The sequence below is a fragment of the Pteropus alecto genome, unplaced genomic scaffold, assembly GCF_000325575.1.
Source record: "Pteropus alecto unplaced genomic scaffold, ASM32557v1 scaffold43, whole genome shotgun sequence".
In the NCBI taxonomy this organism is placed as follows: domain Eukaryota; kingdom Metazoa; phylum Chordata; class Mammalia; order Chiroptera; family Pteropodidae; genus Pteropus; species Pteropus alecto.
The window spans coordinates 804217-812170 of record NW_006435764.1 but is presented as its reverse complement, the minus strand read 5'-3'; the positions used below and the strand labels follow the sequence as shown (position 1 = coordinate 812170).

General features: G+C 61.4%; 1 long non-coding RNA gene across 1 annotated transcript; it reads left to right on the top strand.

The window, feature by feature from the left end:
* Positions 1-4742: 4742 nt before the first annotated feature.
* On the top strand, positions 4743-6512 carry LOC112479232. Its single transcript, XR_003046126.1, has 3 exons — positions 4743-4943; positions 5114-5864; positions 6012-6512. It is a non-coding gene; the product is annotated as an uncharacterized LOC112479232 (long non-coding RNA).
* The last annotated feature ends 1442 nt before the right edge of the window (positions 6513-7954 follow it).

Below are 7954 nucleotides of genomic sequence, written 5' to 3'. Positions count from 1 at the left end.
AGGAAGGCCCTCGGACCCGCCCTGGGAACAAGGCTTACTGGCTGTGGGTCTGCAGACCCGCCCCCACCCCCCAACTATCTGGGGTCTTCGCAGACTGGAGCAGGTGCCAGGTGGAGCAGGAAATGCCACCGGGGGCCCTCTGATCCAGAACTTCTCTCTGGCCGCTGTCGGGATCCCTGTGAGCATCTTCAAACGCAGACCCAGGGCCCGGCCCAGCCTCACAGAGTCGGGCCCCAGTGGAACATGGCTCAGGGATCTGCATTTCCAAAGTCCCTTCGGGGAGTCCACTGCAGGCAGGCGCTAATGGGGGGAGCTAGCATTCAGGGGACCTCCCATCTGCTGGCCCTGCCCACTGGGCAGAGCTGATGGGAGGGGACCCCAGCTGCCTGTGGCAGGGTTGGGAGGAGGGCTGTCTCCCGGCCCTTCCTAGGTCAGCTCCTTCCACTACCCCGTGTCAGGGGCCATGGCCTAGTGACCCTCAGTCTGCCCTGCCCAGCCACCCTGGGCACTCGAGCTGGGGAGGGCTGTGTGGAAGGGGCGGGGAGCCTTGGGAATGCAGCAGCCCCTTACCTCTGATCTCAGGCACCTCCATTCTGTTGACTGGCTGGAGCTCGCAGCCAGGACGTTCAGATGGCAGGCATAGGAGGGGCTGGGGAGGGGCCGCGAGAGCCCTTGGAGGGGTGGGCGGAAGGGAATAAGGCGTCTGTGGTCTCCATCACCTCGCTCACCCTTTCCCTCTCCCTCACATGTTTCTGGGTGCCTCACCCCACCCAACTAGAGAGGCTGAGGGTGGTCCTTGAAGATCCCACCGAGGTCTCTGAGCAGAAGGCCTGGCCATCCCAGCAACCACCAGGCTGCAGCTGGAACTGGGGGCCATGCTGCCCCAGCTGCCCCCAAGGCACCCACACCCCCGGCCACCCTGTGCTCATTCCCACAGCGCCCCTCCCAGGCACCAGGCTCCCAACAGGACAGCCTCTCCCGCACGCCACACCTCGATCCGCTGCAAGCTGGCTCTGGGCTGCTGGGGGTGGGGGTCTGCATCGCTCCCCCAGGCCTCCAGGGAGCAGAGCTGGCTCACGAGTCCCCATCTGGGACAGGCAGCAGGAACAGACCCAGGGGCCCCTCCTGACCGGGAGTCGGGAGCCCGTGTCCAGGGGCTCTGCCAGCTCCTCTGCGCACCACCTGGGTGCGTGTCTCCCTCCCAGGGCCTCAGCTTCTCCTCTGTAAAGTGAGGGCGAGGGGACCAGGGACAGAGTGTCACTCACTCGCCCCCCCACTCCCACCCTTGTGGGTCGTTTCACTCCACCTGCACTGGAGCCGCTGCACGAGAATCTGCACAAGACAGACCCCTCACCCTTCACGCCTCCTGCAGCACCCCTCCACCCAGTGCCTGGAAGATGAGTGGCGGGGGGCAGGCCATGGTGACATCGGTGTCTCCTGTGACAGGGTATGTTCAAGAGACGCCACTACTCGGAGGAAGCGGGCAGCAAGGAGACTGCCCCAAGGAAGGGCATTTGAGACGGGCCTTTGAAGGACGAGCTGGAGTTCTCTACACTAAAACAGCAGTGGGGCGGAAGGCGGGACCCCGGGGGGCGGGGCTCCGGGAGGCGGGGCGGAGCGATCAAGGGCGAGCCTAGGTGCGCACAGGCTGAGCTCGGCCGCCCTCTGCAGGCCAGCACCCTGCCACCTTCCCACACTCCCTTTCTGGACTCGGGTCTAGAACCGAGGACCCAGGGCCAAGGTGGGGCCAGAGTGAGGGCAAGAGGGGCGCCTAGGCCACCACCCTGAGAGTGAGCGCCTCCTCGCACTTTGTACCCTGCCCGAGACTCCTGCGGCCCCGCTCAGGTCCCAGCCCTGTGTCCTTGGGGAGTGTTCACCTAAACGCCTGTGTGTTCGTTTTCTTTGAAAAATGGGACAGCTGGCAACTCCCGGCACCCGGTCTTAGGCCGCCAGAGTGGGAGACCGTGACCTTGGCTGCCCTTTCCAGCGGGCGGTGGTGGGCCAGGAGGAACCTCCCCTGCGGTGAGAAGCAGTCATTTCTCACCGTCCTGGGCGGGGCAGAACCAGCAACACAATGGGAACCACTTCTTCTGCATCAAGGTCGGTGGGTGCCGGCTCCGCCCTGTCTCTCTGCTGCAGGGGGATCCAGGAAGTGGGAGGCCCATCTATCTGTGGGACTGAAGGTTGGGAGAGGGACACTTTTGAAAGTCTCCACTTGAGGTTCAGGTGAGTGGAAAACCCCAAAGCTGGAGGCTGCTGGGGAAAGTGCCGAGTTATGCCTTAGGGACTCATTCCCTAAAAAGAAGCTTGGACAATCGCTTCGGAAACCGCGTTTAGTTATGACAAGTCCCACTTAAGTCGATGACATTGGGCAAATCTGTGGCAGAAACTCATTGGGGACTTAGGAGTGCCATCTAGGTCTCAGGTGAAGCACGTCATGTGTGCTTTGGGTCGTGTGGCTGAGGAACCACCCCTGGCATGAGCTGGACTGTGTGTCCCCAGAAGGCGTGTGGGAGCCCTAAGCTATGTCTCCTGGGGACGTGACCTTATTCAGAAGTAAGGTCTTCGCAGATGTGATGAAGATGAGGTCCTTAGGGTGGGCCCTGATCCAATGACAGTGTCCTTAGAAAAAGCAGGGAGTTTGAACACAGAGACTGACCCCACACAGGGAGCGCCGCATGAGGAGGGGGCCGAGGAACACCTGCCATCACCGGCAGCCGGGAAGACACATGGAAGGACCCTCTCCTAAGACCCACAGACACCGGCCTCCAGGACTGCGAGACGAGCATTTCTGTTGACATAAGCCACCCAATTTGTGCTCATTTTTTACAGCAGCCTAGGAAACTGATCCCATCTCCCATCAAACTCCCAACTCAGTTTTTCTAAAGGTTACATATCTACACCTAAGTCCTGAAGTGGCAGCCGGTGTCTGCAAGGTGTGGGTGGGGGGAGGCGACGCATAAGAATGAGCCTCTAGACAGCAAAGAAACACAAAAGGTCCCTAACTTAAAAGGTTCCACTCCTCAGGTGCCAGCAGCGCTCAGTTAAGTAAACAAGGCAGATTTCTGGGAGCAGAGGCCCTGGCCGTCACTGGGTCTCAGTGGACCTTGGCTAGCCAAAGCTTTTACTTGCAGTGGCTCGCAGGTCCCAGGCAGTGGGCTTAGAGGAGAAGCAGGAGGAAGTACCTGGAATGGCAGGTATGACGTGGGCAAGGTGACAGTGCGTGGTGGTGATGAACCCAGAAGCTGAAGCACCAGGGCCTCTCAGGTGGCTCAGCCACACCTGCAGACAGGGATGCCGAAGCCTAGAACAAGTGCACACAAAAGAGGATTTCCTGATCTCCGCGTGGGGAGGGGAGCCCAAGCCTCGAGGGAGCTCAGCCCTTCCTTCCGCCACCGCGGGACAGGGCCACTCCGCAGGCTGCTCCCATGGGTGACTCAGGACAGAGTGGGAAGATGGTGGGCTTGGGAGAAGATGGTTCTGGAGTCTGGCTCCCTACCTCCTTGCTGAAGGACCTGGGACAAGTCCCCTAGGAGCCCTGGTCTCCTGCCTGAGGGTCACTGCCCTGCACGGCGGGGGGTGATGTTAGGGAGCGTGTGTGATGTTAGGGAGTGTGTCTGGGGTGGCCGGCCCAGTGCAGGAGGGCCGAAGGCTCCGAAGGGCTGAGGCCCTGGGAGCGGGGAGGCAGGGCACGAGGGGGCATCCCATGGGGCCTTCCCCAAAGCAGCCCCCTGGGTTTCTCTGGGACAAAGCTAATCCTGACCATCTGGAGCAGTGGGCACGGAAGGGCTGGCCCTCCCTGCTGGCCCTGCACTGCTGTCGCTCACCCTCGGCCATAGTTGGGACTGTCCCAAGGCTCAAGAACCAGCTCAGGAGGTGAGAGGGGGCCATTGTTCTCTGGCCTCCGGAGTGTGAGAGGACGTGTGTCACGAGGCCTGCCCCGTGCCAAGGCCTCCTGGCGGGGGGTGGGGGTGCATGACGCTGACCCACTGACCATGTCCCCCATCGCCTGTGGGGGAAGGGAAGGCCTCCAGAGGCGGCCCTCCGCCCCCAGGCCGTTGGCAGTGACGGAGCAGGGCGGATGGCGGGCCTCAGCTGCGCTGGTCGGGTAGTCGGCTTCCCACGAAGGCCCAGCATGTGGTCACCCTTTCCCCGGGGGCCCCACAGTCCACCCCGCGACGGAGGACCACTTCTCTGGGGAGATTCCTGCAGGCTCTGTCTTCAAGGGGTCCCCAGTCTAGAGCGAAGCGTCACTGGGAAAACCAAGCCCCCACCTCCTGGCCCAGGAGCCCCCCCGGCATAGTGGGTCCAGGTGCCCCCGGAGTCTGGGCAGAGGCGGGAGTCTGATTAGCCCCCCAGGGCCGCAGAGACAAAGTCCCACAGACGGAGCCGCCTAAAGCAACAGAAACGTGTCAGCTCGCAGTTCCGGAGGCCGGACGCCCCCAGTCTTTGGTGCCCCGCGAGCTGCGAGGGGTCTGGCCCCGCCTCTCCTCGGCTTGAGGGCAGCTATGTGCTCCTTGTGCTCACGTCTCTGTGTCCGATCCCCCTTGTCATGAAGGCACCCGTCACACTGGATTAGGCGCCACCTTGCCCCAGCATGAACTCTGCTTAACCAATTACTTCTCAATTGCCTATTTCCACCCTGAGGCACTGGGGCTAGGGCTCCCTGTATCTTCCTGGGGGGCTGGGGGCGGGGAAGGGGGCGCCGGTCAACCCTAATGCCCAGCCTTCCTGTCCCACTGCTGGGGTCCACGTTCTCCCGAGTGCTTCCCGCTTTCTCACATTTACAGGTCCTCCTTATTTATGATTTTTTTTTTTACTGTCTACTCCCACTAGTCTGTAAGCGACCGGGGTCAACTTCTGTCTGCCTTGTCTCCCCCTGTGACCCGAGCGCCGTATGAATGAATGCTGGCGCGGGCTGGCCCTGGACGCTTAGCTGCCGAGTGAGTGGAGAAGCGGAAGGGAGGGGGCGTTCGTGGGAAGCGGCCACGAGCAGATCTTCACCTCCAGAGACGTCACGGAGATCACGCCACCATCCAAGACCCGAAGGACGGGGGGCGGGGGGTGGGGGGCGTGTCACTGTCCACGCTCGCTCACGCGTTTGTCTGTGCAGGAAACGAGGTGCGTCGCCGGCGACACTGGGCCATTGCAAGTTCACAGGCGTGACGACCCCCCGCCGCGGCTGTCCTTCCCGGAGCGAGCCAGTACACGCGTCGTTCAGCTGTGGCTCGGGGACCTCCCTGCCGTGTCCCCCAAACCGAGGATGCTGGGAGCAGCGTGCCGTCCTTCGGCAGGACCAGATGTGGCCCTTGGCCAGCTCGCCGTGGGGGCACGTCAGCTCGACCGCTCTTGGCCACGGTTCAGTGCCCAGATCTTGATCGTCTCATGAGACTCGACAGCACACCGTTCCATTAAATGGGTGACGTCCCATTGACAGGCGGCAGAGCCAGGCCTTAGTGATACTCTAGACACTAAGATAATACACGTGCTTGCCAAAGGGATACATCCGTGAACATTTAGGAACTCGCCACAGCTGTGTGAAATTTGGGGGGTTCAGTGGTAAGAAAATGTCAAGACTTCCCTCAACAGTCAAAGACAAGTTGTTACACCTTGAGTACCTTAACGCTAGGAAGAAGACGTACATTTTGACGGGTGCATCAAATACTCAGCTGCCTTTAGCTTCAAGTAACAGGAGTTGGAAAGAACAGTAACTTTCTGCCGTCAACGGCATGCCTCCTGGCTCAGGATGGCTGCGAGAGCTCTCGCCATCATTTCCATGTTCTTGACAGGAACTGGGGGGCTGGGCCAGGGGTGGAAGGACAAACGGGATTTCCTGGAAGGCACCCAACAACTAACACCTACAGGTCATTGGCCGCTCGTGTACAGGGGAAGGCAGGGGGCGGTGCTGGAGCGGGGAAGGAGGAGGAGGAGGAGGAAGAGGAAACGGATATGGACGTAGGGCAGGTAACCCTTAATCCTGGCCTGCGCTCGACTGCACCCTTCTCACCTAGGTAGCAAGAGCCCCAGAGCAGACCCGCGCTGAGCACGGGCCCCGCCAAGGAGGCCTAGCTGGGCCACACCATGAGCAGCTCTCACTTGGCAGTGCTGCTCGACGAGACGCCGGTGGAGGCTGTGGCAAGCGCCGACAGAACAGGGTGGGAGGCCCCCGGGCTGGGAGCAAAGCCATATCCTCTTAGGAAATACATCGTGATTTGGAGGTGCGAGTTTTGGCTTGCCCCTGGGCTCCGCCTCAGACCGTACATGAGGCCATGAGTATATCACAGGCCCGTGTGATCTGAAGTGCCCATTGGTGACATGAAACAATAATGCGGGGTCTGCCCAGAAGTACACTGTCATCGGGGGGATGGGGGTTGACCTCGAGCACGGGTAAGTTGCATGAGCAAGTGGGCCACACCCCTGGCATGCCCTGCTTCCCCACCTCAGCCTACACCTGTGACCTCATGAAGTTTCCGGCGACACGTCTGACAACATTATTCTCGTTATACTAATAAAGAAACTGAGTCACGGGGACACTGAACAAGTTGTCCAAGTTGCCCAGCCAATAAAGTGGAAGAGCTGGGACCGGAGGGGACACAGGATTGCTGTGGGGGCGGGAAGGAGGAGGGGCGGGACCTGGGCAACTGCCTGACGCGCCTCCTAGGACTAGCGCATCCTGGTAACAGTTCATGGGCGATCATAGCAGCCAGATGCGGCAGGTCGGCAAGGCGCACATTCCTCCGGCCGGTGGGTTAGGTCACTGTACGAGGGAGAGGTGCAACCTGCAGAGACCTGGCTGAAGGCAAAGTGAGCACGGACTGGGGAGAAGGAAGTCGGGTCGCTGCGATAAGGGCCTGAGCATGTATCCACATGTCCTTCCTCCCCAAGGCATTATCTATAAAATCTCCCCGAAGCATTATCTATGAAATCTCTTCGCTGTCTCTCCTCGCTGCTTTATCAGGTGGTGGTTGGTGGTAAGTCTGAACTTCCGCCCATGAGCTTCACAATCACCAGGGCAATAAAGGCAGAAAGGACGCGTCAGCACGTCCTGGCAGGCGCTGCGGAGCCCCGGTCGGGCGGTACGGAGGACTGAACGGTTTCAGTGCACAAAGGGTAGCTGGGCTGCGGCGTTCTTCCCTTCGGCAGTGCGGGTGGGGACGAGGAGTGGCGTTTGTCGGCGTGAAGCAGCAACAGCCTGCGCTGTAGTGGACGCTCTCACCCTCCACCCTCTTCCAGCATCTGAACTCCTCTGCCAGGAATCCCCTCCTTAGCAGGCGGGGTCTGCCTGTCACTCTAGGAGCTGCCCGCCTCTGTGCAGCAGGGGTGCAGGGAACTGACCTAGGCTTCCCCAGTCAGCAGCTCCTGCCGACTTTGAACTGGAAGCAGAGACTGCACAGAATTCATTCCAGCAAGTTTGCAGCTGCCGCCGCAGCCCCGCTCATGCAGAGTGTCCAGCTAGCATCCAGGGGGGTCCGTTTCCAGCACTATCGGGGGGCAGCAGGGGCTGTCTTCACCATGCCAGTTCCGCAGCTCAGGGGGATGGGGTAGGGCTGGGCTCAGCTGTGACCGGCAGAAGGGTCTACATTTCTCACACGTCAGGAACTGGAGGAAGGTAGCCTGAGGCTGGCGGCGCAGCTCTTGGAAAGGCACCCGCGTCCCAGGCTCTCTCTTTCGTTCCTTGTTTTCAGCCAGTGGCTTCCACCCTCATGATCCCCAGACAGCCGGGGCGTGGGGGAACAGCCCGGGGTGTCCGGGCGGTAGGAGACAGTCCGAGCGCAGAGGTCAGGGCGTGGGGAAAGAGCCCAGGGTGTGAGTGGACAGTGCGAGAGCGTGAGGACAGCCGGGCGCAGGCTCGCGTGGGGCGCGCAGGACGAGCGCCCGGCAGGCGCCGCAGCAGCGGCCGCGGAGACTACATTTCCCAGCAGGCGGCGCGCGGCGCGTCACTTCCGGCGGCGCC